Source organism: Mesoplodon densirostris, chromosome 4 (assembly GCF_025265405.1).
Source record: "Mesoplodon densirostris isolate mMesDen1 chromosome 4, mMesDen1 primary haplotype, whole genome shotgun sequence".
In the NCBI taxonomy this organism is placed as follows: Eukaryota; Metazoa; Chordata; class Mammalia; order Artiodactyla; family Ziphiidae; genus Mesoplodon; species Mesoplodon densirostris.
In genome coordinates, this window is record NC_082664.1 from 19,154,160 (window position 1) to 19,171,633 (window position 17,474).

Genomic DNA, 17,474 nt, shown 5'->3' on the forward strand with positions numbered 1-17,474 from the left:
TCCTGGATCTTGAATCTCAAATATTGTGCTAGAAATTAGAGAGCAACCTCTCTCACTAGACTTCCTGAATTTAAGAAAACTAGCTAATTCAGGGGAAACTGGAACATGCAAGGAACTTCTGTATGTGGGCTTCTGGTATTTAGTTGAAGTGACAACAGACACCTTGTCACTTGGCTTTGTTTAGCATGACATATTTTGGCCCCAGAAAGAATCTTAATTTAAGATCCATTTGAGAATCTGCAATCCACAAATGGGGAAACCCTGGTCAAGAGGCATTAAGTAGTTTGCACTTAAAAAAAAAAAAGATGAAAATCAAGTGTAAAAGAAAACAACTTAAAAATACTTTCTACTCCTCCAACTTGACTCTCCAGACTCAGGCTGACATTTGACAATCTCTGAGATTTTATAATAAGACACTTACCATTTCATTTGATTTTGCCCCAGCAGATGTAAAGATGTAATTTTAACCTAAACACAAAATAATGGCAAAAAAATTGGCAAAAATGTCTGTTTATTGCTTCCAATATGTAGTATCCTGTAGCATGCTTCCTTGACATTTTGATGTTCACTTCCCTAGTTGTGTCTCCCAATTCATGACCTCAAGTGATGCCATAAGGAATATCTATACAGCTGAACCTCCACAGACCTCTGGGAAGGAATGGGGGGGGGTGCTGCAGGTCAAAGTGTATATGCTCAGTTTATTTCATTAAGTATTCACAGACTGCTTTCCAGATTGGCTGTTCTGGTTTCTGCACCTGCCAGTGTGTCTCTACACCCCTTACCAATACTTACTAAGTTCTGTGATTTGAATGATTATAAAGTAACATGATTATTCATTATAATATGAATTTATCTGAGGACTTCCTAATGAGTTTGGATCTCTCTTTTCAGAATTAGTATTTGAACTTTCTCTTTTGCGAATTGCCTATTTTAATATTTTTTACCTTTAAAACATTTGCATTTCTGTCTTTCATTAAAAGGGGGAGTTCTTTGTATATTAAAGATAGTAATGGTGTGTTTATTTTAGATATTTCACATACCCTTCTCCAGTCTCTTTATGTCTGTTAACTTTGTTAACATTTTCTCTTACTAGAAAAATTCTTAAGATGTTTTTCCCATCTTTACTAAGTTGAGAAATATTTCCAAAGATATTCATGAACATTTTCTTCTGATAACTTAATGATATTACATCAATTGTTTTTTTTTTTTTTATAATCTTTATGGAGTATGATCTTGCATTTTGCATAAGGTAAAGAACTGTATCTAGTTTTTCGCTATAGAAGGTGACTATTTTCCCAACACCATGTATTAAACAATCTATCTTGTCCCCCTTGCTTTGAAGCACCATCTTTATCACACATATCTTTGCATGACATAAATTTCTTTGTATAAATAGGTTTATTTATAAGCTATACATTCTGTTTCATTTACATTTTTTCTTCCTGCACAATACTGTTTGTCTTATTATAACCATGTAACATATCTTAATATGTGGTGAAGTAATTCAACCTAATCCAGCCTTGGTTCTCTTTTTCCAAAACTGACATAATTACATATAGAGCATTATTATTATATATTAACATTAAAAGGCATTTTATCAATTTTCTAAAAACAGTAGCTGAAAATTTTTATTGTTTCCTTTGAATTTGTAGAACAATTTGGGAAGAATTAACATCATTATCATGATATATTGCATCCTCTATATAAATAGTTTATCATTTTTTATTCAAAATTTCTCCTATGATTCTGTAAACGTCTTCTTTGTTTAGATGGTAGCTAAAAGTTATGGCGTTATCATAAAGAGCATTTATCTTCTAATTGGTTATTTCTAGTAAAGCCTAGTTCTTGATGGGTGAGCAGGACTTGGAATGGTAGAGATGGGCAAAGAGCATTCTAGTCAGAGAGACAAATCTTAGTGAAAACCCACAGCCTCCAAAGATTAGGAGATATATTGGGAATAGGAAGAATTTCATTTGTCTAGAGTCAAAGTTCTCTGGAAAGAGCTATTGGAGAATATGGATAAAGCAAGAGGTAGAAGGACATCGATGGCCTGTTCGCCAGTTTAGTTTTCAGAGGTCGTATAACATGCTAGTTGAAAGCAGGGGCTCTCAAGTCAAACTGCCCATATCCTGACTCTGTCACTTATTAGTTGGGGGATGCTGAGTCTCTCTGTGCTTTAGTTTCCTCATTGGTAAATGGGGATTATGATGGTGCTGACCTCATTAGAGTTAAGTGAAAATTAAATCAGTCAAGACATGCAACATCTGGTGTGGAATAAGCATTCAATAAATGTTAACTTTTATGATTATTGTTGATGTTATTATTTTAAAATGAGAAATCATTAAAGATTTTGATGTGATTTGTCCAATGTCAGGAAACAGGTGAGACATATAGTAGAGAGTAGAGACTTAGGTTTCCTGATTTCAAGCATAGGAGTGGGCTTTTAACATGTTGTAGAAACAAATAAATGTATTAAAAACAACTTTGTAAAAACTGGCCATTTATTACAATGCTTTAAAGGGCCCACTAATATCAAAAGTATGAAGGCTATAGTGCTCTTAATGAATGAACTGGTATAATAATAAACCCAAATGCTGTCTGCATACATTTGAAAACAGAAATGATGTTTGTGTACCCAAGCATGGAATGTACTAAAATACCATAAAAATACTGTAAAACTTCCTTGTTCTGACAAGTAAAGATGATGCACTTATGTTTTAAAAAGTCTATTTGAATATGCCATTATGTATTATATTATGAAGAAAAATAAATTTTTAATCAAACATTTACTTTAAACCATAGAAAAGATTTCAATGGCAACTTAAGCAGTTTGATGACCTCTTAGAAACTGAGAATGGAGCAATAAAAAATGATTCAAAGTGAGGTTTATTCATGCTTAACAATATTACCACATCATTAAAATTAAACTAATATTGGAGACCTTTACAGAAGGTGGCATATCAAGAAAAACTGGCTAGCACTGACTAGCTATGGAACAGGTTCTGTAATTTTAATTTAAAAAAATGTTATTATTTTATTTTTTTTTAGCTTTTCTAATGAATACTGAAAACATGGGCATGATTAACTTATATTTTACCATAACACCCCATATTCACTTACATATGAATTATCTTAGGTAATTCATCAAGAGATCGATAATGAGAGAATCTCTTTTTCTTTTTAAGTAAGCATCACAATTTGTCCCTTTCCAGCCCCCGCCCCCCACTTTATTTCTTGCGTGTTAGATCTGTCTTCCAGTTGGCTTGTAGATTATAGGCCTCTTTGAGGACAGGAAATAGGCCTTACAAACATTGGCTTCACCAGAAAGCACTGCATGGGATAGTTATGTGGTAAATCCTCAATAAGAAAAAGCAGTGGCTTGGGCCAAAGAGGGTTGTGATGATTTGTGTTCAGTGAGAAATGACTAATGTTTTTGATTGAAGAGGATTTAATTTAGTTCAACATCCAGACAGTACAGGAATCACAGAAAGTATGTGGGTCAGTGTAGGGAGTAGTTAGTGGCAATTGATTTGCAGATTTATCAGATTAGGCTTTGAGTTGTATGAACTAGATGGTACATCATCTCACTAGGTCTAACATTCCCCTAGAAACCACTGAATATAAATTCCACCAATGCCTCTTTCTTTGCTTTCAGACCACTCAAATTCCACCTAACCTACCCCCACCCTCCCTTATGCACACACAATATTAATCCTTTTTTTTTTTTGATTGTTCCTCCTGAAACATTGATAAAGTGTTGAAAGCCTGAATGGTTTGCTTTGAACAGAACAGCACAAATTCATACACAAAAGCTGCTCCCCCTGAATTCCCTCTGGGCCTAATTCTAGGACCTCAATTCTCTGGGTAATAACTCTAATTTAGTTAATAGCTAGGATAGAAATAGAAAGAAAAAAAAAATTCAGATAAAACAACCACCTCCCTAAAACCTATCTTTTAATGGATTTGAAGTCTGAAGTCCAAGGCCAACTTTTTTATTCCATTCTTTTTCATATTCTACTTCCTTTGTTACTCTCAGCAGGAAATGTAAACTGTGTGTACACAAAAAAATAATTTGGCCTTTACTTTAAACTTATTTCTCTTGTTCTAAAACTTATTTAAATTTTAACTCAAGGTAACAACAAATGTTTAGAAGTTTCCAAGCAGCACACCATGCTGTTTCAAAGATGTATAGAATAATAATAATATTTCAAAAATTTCAACTAGGAAATTTATACCCAAGACTTGGGCATTTTAATTGCTAGAGTTTTAAAAATGATTCATTTCCAAACTCAAACTGACCAAAAAAAAAAAAAAAGAAAAAAAGAAAAGAAAAGGAAAAATTGAAGAAATGAATATAGTCCATTGATAAATGCCTTTGTTGTAAACAGAGAAAATAGACCCTTAGTCTGCCTTGGCTCTAGTATTTAGCAGTTGGCATCTAATTAATTAGTTATCAGGGGTGGAATCCCACAAAGAAGCAATTCCCTTTTCTCCTGATTATGGATTGAATTTTGATGGTAAAATTGTTGGTTGTGCCCCTCCGTAGTGACAGAATTTGTGTGATTAATGTCTCTAGTATTATTTTTCCTTTGTCCCTTTCACACAAAAGATGCCACAAAATCAGCATTACCAATCAAAATGTAGCTTTCATGCACTCTCCCCAAACACCCTCCATCTTCTCTTGTTATGGTTGATCTTTAGCTTAGTGTATTTGAAAATTAAGAACAAAAGGAAAGACCAGAAAGGTGCTATATTTACTACTGCCAGTTCAATTTAAATTATGGCTGCATAATTCTGAGCTTCACTAGGTATTTACACAGACAAGATCACTTGCAGAGTTCATTAAATATATTATACTTGTTTTAACAAAATGCCATTCAACAAAACACTGTTTTCTATAATTGACCTAAACATTTAGGCATTTAACTGTGGTTCTGTACATTGCTGTTTGTCAATGCCCTCAAGCAAATACACCTGATTAACAAACATTTGCTCAAAACAAAACAAATTAAAAACCCCAACCATTTGCTCAAATGCATGAGTAAGATACATTTTTTATATAGTTAATATAAATATAACCTCATTATGCACTTAGCTGATAAATTTGTTAGACTGGTTTAGTTGCATGCAAGGTAAAGAGACCTATTCAAGTCACCTTAAAAACAGTAGCTAACAGACAGACTGGTATGTTTAGGAAGCTCCTTGTTTTACTACCATAGCTTCTGTGCTCTTTGGCCCTTGTTTCATTTCCCTGTAAACTAACTTCCTCTGCTTTTTTTTTTTTTTTTTTTTTTTTTAGCGGTACGTGGGCCTCTCACCATTGTGGCCTCTCCCGTTGCGGAGCACAGGCTCCAGACGTGCAGGCCCAGCAGCCATGGTTCACGGGCCCAGCTGCTCCGCAGCATGTGGGATCTTCCCGGACCGGGGCACGAACCTGCGTCCCCTGCATCTGCAAGCGGACTCTCAACCACTGTGCCACCAGGGAAGCCCCTTCCTCTGCTTTTGTACATTGTTCTCTGCTCCCACCTATCTTTGCTATCCACATGGACCATCATTATCATTTCTGGGTTATTCTCTGCCTTAACTCTATCAGGCTGCTCAATCTTTAAGCTTCTCAAAACCAACTGCTCAGGAGAAGATTCTTACTGGTTCATCTCACTTTGTAAAATGAGGCTTCCGTGATGAGAGGTTAGTTAACAGGATGGTGGATTTAACTGCCCTTGAGTTATGGCTCATTCTTGGTCTAATCATTTAGGTCCAAGAGGCACATCATCATGTAGGATAAAACATGGCTTCCTTAGCCAACTCTTTAGAGCTGTGTGGGTAAGAGACATCCCCTTAGAAGAGGGATCCTAATATGGATGGTGCTATCGACTAAATATTTGTGTCCTCCTGCAAATTCATATGTTGAAGCCTGATTCCCAATGTGATAGTATTTGGAGATGACGGGGCTTTTAGGAGATCATAAAGGTGGAGCCCTCATGAATGGGATTAGTGACCTTATGAGAAGAGACACAAGAGAACTTGCTTATGTCTTTTTCTCTGCTTTCTGCCATGTGAGCATTAAATGGCCATCTGCAAACTAGAAAGTGGGCCTCCCCATACACTGGAGAACCAAGAGACTTCCTAATGGACACTATCTGGGCTGTGAGTAAAGTATGATTGGCTTTAGAAGAACTGAGTTTTTATTAATTGAGGTAGGAAAACTGCATGAGGTATAGAGTAGTTGAGGGGTGGTGGTTTATTAGAAGCTCAGTTTGGAATATGTTAAAGTTCAGCTGCCTGTTAAACATTCAGGTGCAAATATCTTACAGAAAGTTGGATATTTAGGTCTGGAGCTCAGGGGAGAGTTCCAGGCTGGTGATATAAATTTGGTGACCATCAGCATACAGGTGGTAACTAAAACCAGGAGACCAGTGAGATCACCTAGGGACTGATGTTAGTTAGTAAAGATAGTGGATTAGTTGATGTGGAGCACATCAACATTTATAAGTAGAGAAATGAATGAGAAAAGGAGACTGAGAGAGAGTGTGTAAGAAAATGAGAGAAAAACTTGTTGATTGTGGTATCCCAAGAGACACATTTTAAGAGAATGTTCAATTGAATTGAATGCTGCTGACACATAAAGTAAGATGTAGACAAAGAAAAAAATGACCATTGAATTTAGTAATCTGGAGTTTATATTAGTCAGCTTGGGCTGCCATAACAAACCCCAGACTGGGTAGATTAAACCACAGTTTTGTTTTGTTTTTTCTCACAGTTCTTGAGGCTAGAAGTCATAAATTGAGGTGCTGGTAGGGTTGGTTTTACCTGAGACCTCTCTCTTTGGCTTACAGATAGAGCCTACTTGCTATGTCCTCATATAGCCTGTGTGCTCTCACACTACTAGTAGCTCCTTATAAGGACACTAGTCACATTGGATTGGGGCTCCACCCTTCTGATCTCATTTAACCTTGATTACTTCCTTAAGTTTTTATCTCCAAATACAGTCACATTGTTGGTTAGGACTTCAACATATGGATTTTGGCAGGGTCCTGCAATTCAGTCCACAAGAGAGGTCATTGATGAGTTGATAGCTATAAGTTTGGTGACATGGGATTCTTTTAAAGAGAACCTGACTTGAGTGGCTTCAAGAAAGAATGGAGGAGAGAATGAGAGACAGTGGATAGAGACAGCATCTGCAAGGAATTCTGCCATTAAGGGAAGTCTAGAAGTAGGGATGGACATGGAGAGAGAATTGGAAGGGAGAGATTTTACACATGTACAAATACATATATATTTATTTTATATAAATTTATTATATATATTGCTACTTATATAAAGCTAGGAAGAAAAGATACAGCTGATGTTTGTTTGTCTCAGGTGAGCTGCCTCTTGTGTTGGAGAATTTCCTGCTTTTATTCTGTCTTGACACTGGAGGAACCAACAGAGCTGCTGAAGGCTACAGAGAAGCTGAGATGAGGGCTGGGAGGTCAGTGGAGGATAAGTGATGGGTTTTATAATTCTTTCGAGTATTTCAAATGTATGTTATTTATAGGACACTTTAAGACATTATAATATACACATCTGTTAATTGATTTATAATGTAGCATTTATTGGTATAAACATCGCTCTTTTGCTTTTTTGTTATTGGGGATCCTAAATGATGAACATTTTTGAAATGTTTGTACAGGTTGTTTGTTACATATAGTCACTAGAACTCAAATGTAAATAATTGCCTTATGTTCAGGTGCTTAAATTGTATTCATTCATGATGGGTAATGAATACATCAGTACTTGATTTACTCAATTGATTACATATCGTTGGAGAATTCCAAACTAATATTGCTGTGTGCCACTTTTTTTTTTTTTTTTTTTTTTTGTGGTACACGGGTCTCTCACTGTTATGGCCTCTCCCATTGCGGAGCACAGGCTCTGGATGTGCAGGCTCAGTGGCCATGGCTCACGGGCCCAGCCGCTCCATGGCATGTGGGATCCTCCCAGACCAGGGCATGAACCCGTGTCCCCTGCATCGGCAGGTGGACTCTCAACCACTGCGCCACCAGGGAAGCCCTGTGTGCCACTTTTTATACTACTCTGAGGGGAAGGGAAGTGTCTGCTTACCTGGAGCTGTATACTGACTGTTCTCCATGAGTGCTCCTCTCTGGATGTAAAGTGCTTTTGTAACACAGTATATGAAGAAAACCATTGAATTTGGAGTCAGCAAACCCAGATCTGCATTTTACCAGACTTATAACTCTGTTTATCTTGCTATATCTCTTGCCTTCAGGTTTCGCATGTATACAACAGAGATAATATTACACATTATTATAAATATTATTTGAAACTGTGCTTTTCTGGCCCACACTTAGGCCAATTTTTCCCTGAAATGAAACCAACCTTAACATATGTGGGTCTCAGCATTCTAGACCCATTTGTCAATAATATGGTCTGGGATTTCCTGTGAATTACTGGTCATCTCAAGAATGTAAACCAAAGTCCTCAAAGTGGAAGTTGCCATTTAAAAGAAAAAGGAAAAGCAAAAAGCTCAGTGCTTACTTTATGAACAGAGATCTAATGGGGATCAGAGATTTTAGCCTTAAAGTGCCAATAAAGAAATATAGAAAGGCCAGTCTTGAAATTTATGGTAGACCTATAAAGACAAAGTAATCCAGAGACTTCAGCTAATTCTACCACTGTAGGGCAGGAAATCTGGACAGTTTTGACCTTAGTTTTGCCATCTTACAAAACTACACTAGCAGATTTAGAAGAAATTGAATGAAATCAACTTTACTCTTGCTTTTATAGACAAAAGAGCGCTTGGCAGGGCGAAAAAAATCCCTGGGAGGGCTTCCCTGGTGGTGCAGTGGTTGAGAGTCCTCCTGTCGATGCAGGGGACATGGGTTCGTGCCCCAGTCAGGGAAGATCCCACATGCCATGGAGCGGCTGGGCCCGTGAGCCATGGCCGCTGAGCCTGCGTGTCTGGAGCCTGTGCTCCACAACGGGAGAGGCCACAACAGTGAGAGGCCCGTGTACCACGAAAAAAAAAAAAAAAATCCCTGGGAAAATGCTATATAACAAAGACAATTGTATTGTGATTTATCCCTCCTTCAGTTTTTGGTTATAGAAATAGGTAACTACAGAGGAAAAAAGCAGAACATAAAGTTATTTTAGAGAATGAAATTATTCAGGTGTTTCTATTATTCCATCATTATTTTTTAGCAAGTTGCAATGCATCGTTTCTTAATCAGTTAGGTAGCTCAAATATATGCTTTATTCTCATATACAGAATAAACGTCTTCCTACAAATAATAGGCAAAGCTGATTAGCAATTTATCACTCATATTTAGGTCAGAAGCCACCTCTATTGAGCTCTCTACCTTGTGAGTATAACCTACTCTATGAATGTTATTGAGTCTTCTTTCAACAGCCACACCTTTTTAAAAGGTGAGGTTAGTGTATTGTCACAGAGCCCAAGGCTTCTTGTTTCTCTTTCTCAAAAGGGTTGGAAGCATTGCACTGCATTTCTTCATAGGGTTTTGTTAAAGAATAATTGTGTCTTTGAAAAATGAAAAATTTTGAATGTTTTAAAAGATGGATAAATCTAGAGGTTTCTGGCTTATATGTGAATGACAAGGAAGAACATGCTGTATGTTGATGAATGTTAGAATCTTAAGTTATAACTAGATAAGTCATTCCTCTAAGTTCTATATATGGAACACAATTTCACACACTTGTGCCATACACTTGGGGATACAGTGATGAATACAGTGATTGTAATGAGTATAGTGGTGTCTATTAGAGCAGTGGTCTTAAATAAGGGCTCTGTGTACCTTGGGAACTTGAAGACTTCCATAGTAGATAAGAGGGACTGGAGAGTTCTACAGATACCAGTGTCTGGACAGTTTACTTCATCTGCACATTTTCTTAAAATTAACCAGCATGGGATGGAATATCCCCCCTCCCCATTCATAGTAGCCATTCTTCCATGTTACAAGAGACTCTATGGTTTTGCCTGGAGGTGTAAGACCTCCCAGGTACCAAACAATAACAGGAAAATGAATAAAAACTATGTAACAAATTCCTTTGCAAGTCTGGTGGTTTTCAATTATTTGCTTAATAAAAAAATGAATAAAATCTGATTGAGTTGAAGACTGATGGATCATAAGAAGTATTTTTAGATGGTAAATCACCATGTAATTTTTGTTATGAAACTCAAAAGATGGGTCTATGAATTGAGTCTCCCAAATCTCTTTCATTCCCAACTACTTATTTACAGTAACATGTTTTCTCAGTTCTAGATCTAAAATCAAAGACAATAATGAAAAATAGCAGGGAAAATCTTGATGGTGAACCCTGTTATTTTATCAATAATTAGCATTCATTCACGACACATGAACCTAGGGAAATCATAGATTAAAACATCTCAGTCTGGGACTTCCCTGGTGGTGCAGTGGTTGAGAATCCACATGGGTTCGAACCCTGGTCCAGGGAGATCCCACATGCTGTGGAGCAACTAAGCCCGTGCACCACAACTACTGAACCTGCACTCTAGAGCCAGTGAGCCACAACTACTGAGCCAGTGTTCTGCAACTACTGAAGCCCGTGTGCCTAGAACCCGTGCTCCACAGCAAGAGAAGCTCCCACGGTGAGAAGCCTTCACACAGCAATGAAGACCCAACGCAGCCAGAAAAAACAAAAAAACAAAAAAAAAACTCAGTCCATCTCATTGTGGATATTTGTACAATAACATTTCCCCTTTATTATTTATTTATTTATTTATTTATTTATTTTGTGGTACGCGGTCCTCTCACTGCTGTGGCCTCTCCCGTTGCAGAGCACAGGCTCCGGACATGCAGGCTCGTTGGCCATGGTTCACGGGCCCAGCCGCTCCACGGCATGTGGGATCCTCCCGGACCGGTGCACGAACTCGTGTTCCCTGCATCGGCAGGCGGACTCTCAACCACTGCGCCACCAGGAAAGCCCCTCCCCTTTTATTTTAATCAAAGTTTATAAATTAATCACCTTACTTGGTTATTGAACATTATTAGTAATTGTAATGATACCTCAATACAGAAGAAAAAAATAATGTAATATATATTTACAGTTCATGGAAATTTAAAAATAAATTTCAACTTATCTACATATTTTTGTAGGCTATTAGGCAATGAATAAAAGATTTTCGCTTATAAAATATTACATTAGGATTAAAATCTGCAAAAAAACAGAAGTGTAATTTTGAGTTTAAGGATAGATGATGGAATGATTTATAATGAATGTTGGGGGTTGTCAAATGGCTGTTATTTGGGTTCCACTGTATATGTTTAAAAGGTACATTATAATACACACAAATTACACACTTTGCAACTATATAAATGAATGATGAAAATTTTGGATGCCATCTTAAAATTGTGTGAGGTTTATATGGATTTACAAATTATTTAAGGGGGTTCAAGAGCAAAAGATTAGAAGACCACCACCGGAAAGAAAACACAGGCAAATGAATAATCAGTTTTCATACATGCGATGGGGTTTAGGGTAAGGAGTTAGCCACATTGAGTGTAAGAGTGCATTGGCATGGCGCAAAGCCCCATATTTACAGGGTAAGAGACAGTCTCTTAATAGAGGTGGTGAGCGGGATTTTGCTAATAAGTGGGTGGGTATGGTGGGGGAAAAGGGAAATTGTTCCAGGCAGGCAGCATCAGGACCAGAAACTTAAAGTAGAGACAAAGAAGATATCTTGTTCTAGGTTCTAGAAATACCTGAATGTAACCAGGATTGAGAATATGAGTTGCTAAAGGAGAAAAAGGATGTAGAAGGGGGAATGGGAGGGGTTTTCCCCATTAATTTGAAAGCTGAAGTTTATTCATATACCACTAGGGTCTACCTTTCTAAGGGAGTTATGAATGATTGGTTTGAATTATAATTTTCCATTTTTCATTTACAACAAGGATTGCAAACATTTTCTGTAAAAGGCAGGATAGTAAATATTTTAGATATCAAACTCTGCTGCAACTACTCAACTCTGCTCCTAAAGCCTGAAAGCGGCAATAGGCAATATGTAAATGAATGAACAAAGCACTGTTTTAATAAAACTTTATTTACATACATTAAGTTTTGAATTTCATATAATATTCACATGTCACAAGGTATTATTTCTGTGTGTGTGTGTGCTTGTTTTTATTCCAACTTTTTAAAAATGTGTAAATCATTCTTAGTTCACAGATTGTACAAAACTGGCAGTGGGCAGCATTTGGTCCATGGTCTTAGTTTGCTCACCCTGGATTTAAAGTCTGAGCTCAGGCTACATGGAGCCTCATGAATCCAACTTTTTTCTTCCCTCTTAACATCAGAGTTGCATAAGAACCAGGACTCTGTGGCACGTAAGTTTGTTTTTCATTTTAAAAGACTTGAGTCTTATTTACTTATTGGGGCTTCTGTATAGGAAAGCAATACTGAAGTCCTTCTACATTGTAGAAGAAATCTACTGAAAGACTTTATTCTCCTTAACCACTTACATTTTGAATTAAACAGCTTTTTATTTTATGTAGTCAGCATCTAAAATTTTATCTGAGCATTTAAAAATGCATTTGAACAATACAATATAATGGAATGACCTGGGCTTCAAAGTCAATGACTAGAGTTTGATTCTTATCTCTACTACTTAGTCTTTGGGCAAATTACATCATGTCACTGGGCCTCAGTTTCCTTGTGGGTAATAATAGATGTGATACTAATAGGCTTTCTTTGTTGGGTTGTTGTGAGAGTCAAGACAATGGATGCAAAATGTAGAGCATGTGCCACATGATAAAAACACATTATATTTCAATTATTAACATTAACAGTAGTTGTATGAGTACTCCTAATTCTTTATTTTAATCAACAGAGACATTTGGCTATATAACAAAAGATTTTTAAAGAATTTTCCATGCTTTATTATTTTTGATCCATAACCTAGAAAGCCAAAAAATCTAGCTATTTAAACTTACTAGTGACCTCCATCTTGATCACTCTTGTCTGGGAAGAGGAAAATTTTTCTCCTGAGTACAGAGTCCTTTTCCCCCCTTCCTGATTGAATCAAATGGCCAAGGAATTCCTGAACACATTTCTGGCTGATTTCAAGTCTTGACTGATCCTCTGGTCTCTGTAACCTCTCATTCCTCATGACTGTAGCTTCTTCCTCCTGCTCCTATAAGTTAGTCCCTTTTCCCATTTCCAGGATTAATTTGAACCTGAAGTTGACTAAATTTGAAGTAGTTCCAAGCCACTTCCTGGTTCTTGGCCTGGAGTCTACCAAACAATTACTCTTTCACTATCCCCGAAGGCTTTCCCCAGAGGACCCTATTCAGGTCCATCATATTTGCATCTGGATGTCCACTTTGGTCTTCTTCCTATTCTCAGCGAAGTAACTTTCCTAGGTGACCCATTTCCCTCCTGGAACTGAGGTCTTGATTCTTGCAAGTTTCCTTTCTAGAGTATTTGTGTCTTGCTCATGAATTCAAGCCACGTGGCTAGAATCCTGCCATCTGCTAAGATAATTCCTGTCTTTTTTGACAGGCTCTGGTGCCTCCACTTCTGGATATTGATTTCCCCAAATTTCTCCATGGCTGTACTTCAGTCGTGTGCTCTGTCACATTGCTCTGGTTTCCTGCTGTGGACTGTTTTTCCAGGACCGGAACTTGATGTTATATCACATTGCCTACATTTTCTCATCTGTGAAATGAGGCCAATAATAGTATTTATCTGATGATAGTGAAATGAGGTTGAAATGAATGAATCCACATAAATACCTAGTGGAATGCCTGCACAACCATTGCTCACAGGTGTTCAATAAATAATAGTTATTCTTGTTGTTGTTGCTGTTGAAGTTCTTGGAGCAGTTTTTCTGAACTTCTCACTTGAGTCACGGCATGATTTTGCCCCACTGGCAGACTTTCTGCACTATAATTTTTAAATATATATTTTTCATAGGCTTAAAAATTTTTAAATAAAAATTTAAAGTAATTATTAGATCCAGGTTGCTTTGATAAACCACCTTATTTCACTGAGTTTAAGATGTCATTGATTTTATGACACCATTATTCTTGGTGACACTAAGAAAAAGTACTGTCCATTGAACTATGATCTTCCATTATTATTATTATCTTTTTTTTTTTTTTTTTTTTTTGCGGCACACGGGCCTCTCACTATTGTGGCCTCTCCCGTTGCAGAGCACAGGCTCTGGACATGCAGGCTCAGTGGCCATGGCTCATGGGCCCAGCCACTCTGTGGCATGTGGGATCTTCCCGGACCGGGGCACGAACCCGTGTCCCCTGCATCGGCAGGCGGACTCTTAACCACTGCGCCACCAGGGAAGCCCTTCTATTAATTTTAAGAGGAAATTAAATTTTCTGATGTCAGAGATGTTAAAATGTCAGTATGTATCTTTAGAATCTTTGGATTAAAAGATATTCTTTAAAATCATTCCCTAAGCAATTTTTTTAGCACTATACATACTATCTCTAGGAGTTCTCAATCCCTCCTGCAGTTTAATAACTACTTGCGTTCTCATGACTCCCAGCCCTCTGTGTCTGGGAAATCCCCTGGCTTTAACTTCAGAAGAGCTCTGCTCATCAACCGCTTGACACCTCTGCGTAGATACCGCCAAGACACCAGACTCAGCGTGTTCAAAACTAATTCTTTCTATTTCCCCTCATTTCTGCTCCTTACTCTCTATTGTTTATCCTGATGAATAGCAGCCCCAGGCAATAGCTGCCCAAACATGAAAATTAGGCCTCATCCATGACTGCATCCTGCCCTTTATCCTTCCAACTCCTCAGTCTGCAGGTACTGTGGCTTCCATCTCTTTTAAATTACTTCTAAATCATCCCGTCCACATCCTCACAGCTGCCAATTTAGTTTTTCTCCTCATCTGTCCTTCCTGGTATTTCTGGATCTACCCCCTTCCAGAATGCCCTGCCTTCAGTGTAGCCACCTTCTCCTATCACCCATTCCACACTGGTGCCAGTAGACTTGTCTCCCCAAGTCCCAGATATGCTCTGTTTGTGCTTCTTTATATAGATTCAGTGGCTCCATATTACATTCAGTGTAAAGTCCCAAAACCTCAGTGTACCCAGGCCAAGACCTTGTTTGATCTCACCCAGGCTTACTCTAACTCCAGCCTCCTTCTCTCTCATCAGCGTCCTCCCCAACACACACCCACTGCATTCTTTTCTTCAGCCACATCAATCCCCTCACCTGGCCCAGAATGAGTTGTTTCCTCCTGTGCACTCTTTTGCAATAGCTTCCTTTCTCTCCCATCTCTCTCCCTGCCACCTTCTCTCATCCCCCTCTTTCCCACTTCTCCTTCCTTCTTCCCCTTTATCTTTGTCAGCTGTTGCCACTTCTAAGGAGCCTTTACCATACTTAGAGCTGAGGTAGGTGTTGCTGCTTTGTGCTTCCAGAATCTCTTTTTACTCTTGTTTACTGTAACTGTAACTGATACTGTATTTCTAGGTTATATTTGATTACCACTCGCCTGTCTCCCAGTACAACTTCTTGTAGGAAGATACTTTAGTTTTATATGTCTGTCTAACAAATCACTGCAAACTCAGTCATTTAAAATAACTAAGCATCTACTCTTCTCTCTCATGGTTCTGTGGGTTGACTAGGCTCAGCTGGAACAGTCTCCCTTGAGGTCTGCTTTGGATGTAGTCAGATGACAGTTTGTGTCATGTGAAGGCTATACTGGACCAGATGTAAGATACTCCTTCCCATCTTTGGTAGCGATGGTAGCTGCTGGCTTGAGCTCAGCTGGATCTGTCTACCAGAGCACCTCTATGTATCCCATCCATGTGTCTTGGGCTTCTCTCAGCATGGCAGCAGAGTTCTTAGAAAGAGCCCTCCAAGAGTGAGCATTCCAAGAGGCCCAAGCAGAAGCTTCTGGTCCCCTGAAGATCTGGACTCAGAAGTTCCAGAACGTCTGCTGTATTCTAGTGGTCAAAGCAGTCACAGAGCCCACCCAGATTTCAGGGAGAAAGAGTGGATTCCACCCACTGATGGGTGTAGCAAGATCACATTGCCACAGAACACGTGGGATGAGAGATGTTGCTGTGACCATCTTGGGAAACACCATCTACCACAGTGGGATGTTAACTTTGAGTTCTGTCCTCCCAGCATCAAGCACTGTGCCTGGCACACAGTAAGTGCTAACAGTCCCCTAAACAGAATAATATGCTGATTAAAGGCATGGCCTCTGAAGCCAGATCTGTCTGGGTTGGTATCCAGGCTCTTCCACTTTCCTAGCCCTGGGATCTTTGATGAGGTGTGCCTCAAAGGTCATAGTGCTAAAATGCAAGTAGACTCCACTTCATGGTGGGCTCATGAGGACTAACCAGGTTAATATGCATAAAGGCCTTAGGACAGTGCCTGGCCCAAGCACCCAAAGTTAGCCACCATCACAAGGAGGAGGGAGAGGAGAAGGGCTCACTCCTGCAGTGTCACCCCTCCTCCAGTCCTAGTTCAGATCTTCCAAGTCTGTTCTCTTCTGTTGAAAACCAGTGGGCGATACCTGGCTAAGCCCCATGTTACCATGGTAATTAAGTCTCTACATATGATACGCTATTCTGGCAACCTAGAATATTCCTCTAGTGACATACATAATACTGCCAAATATCTTGAGATTTGTTCAGTGCATGCTATATTTTTATTATCTACATCCTTGTTTCAAAGTACTCAACTTCGAACTTCCTCAGGGGCTAAGATCCTATCTTATGCTGTCTGTGCACGACTGCCTTAGAGTTTATCATGGTGCCAGAGATACACCAGGCATGGAGTAGAGACTTGTAATTAACATCTCATATTATTGACATGCTGCTAATTAAAGAGCATTTATAAAGAAAATTCTACTTATCCCAATTTAGTAAAAAGATAGTTCTTGGGATTTTCCAAAAGAAAAAGAGGTCATGGGACACCACCCCTAAGAAAAGCCAGAGTCATGTGTTCAGTTCTGTTTCCATGGTCTCCAAGAGAGGAGTGTCTCCTTTCTGGTATCCCTGCTCACATCTGGGGTCCTGTGTTGGCTCTTTAGTGAGAGAGTCCATGAGTGGAAACATGTAGTGCTTGGCAATAAAAGGTTGCCCCCTGAAATGGCACTCAACCTCAGCTGGATAACTTTTAAATAACTTGTGTATGAACCTTTCCTTAAACTCAGTTTCTCCAGAAGTTGTAAACACCCTGAAATTTTATGCTAGATTGTATGTGCATGTGTAAAAACATATTTCTTCAGAGAAATTCCATGGTTTTCATGAGGTTCTCCTCAGTTATTCCTAAGAAAGAAAAAGTTAGGAACCACTGGTTATGAAAACATGGGCAGAATCCACAGATCCTTGACACATCCTGGAAGTTGTTTTCATCTGACCAAAACTTTAATGGTGTTTTTACTTACTACTTCCCTTGCCTTTAACATAAAACTGGAGGGCAACATTTACAAAAATCCCATAAAATCCATTAGTGGT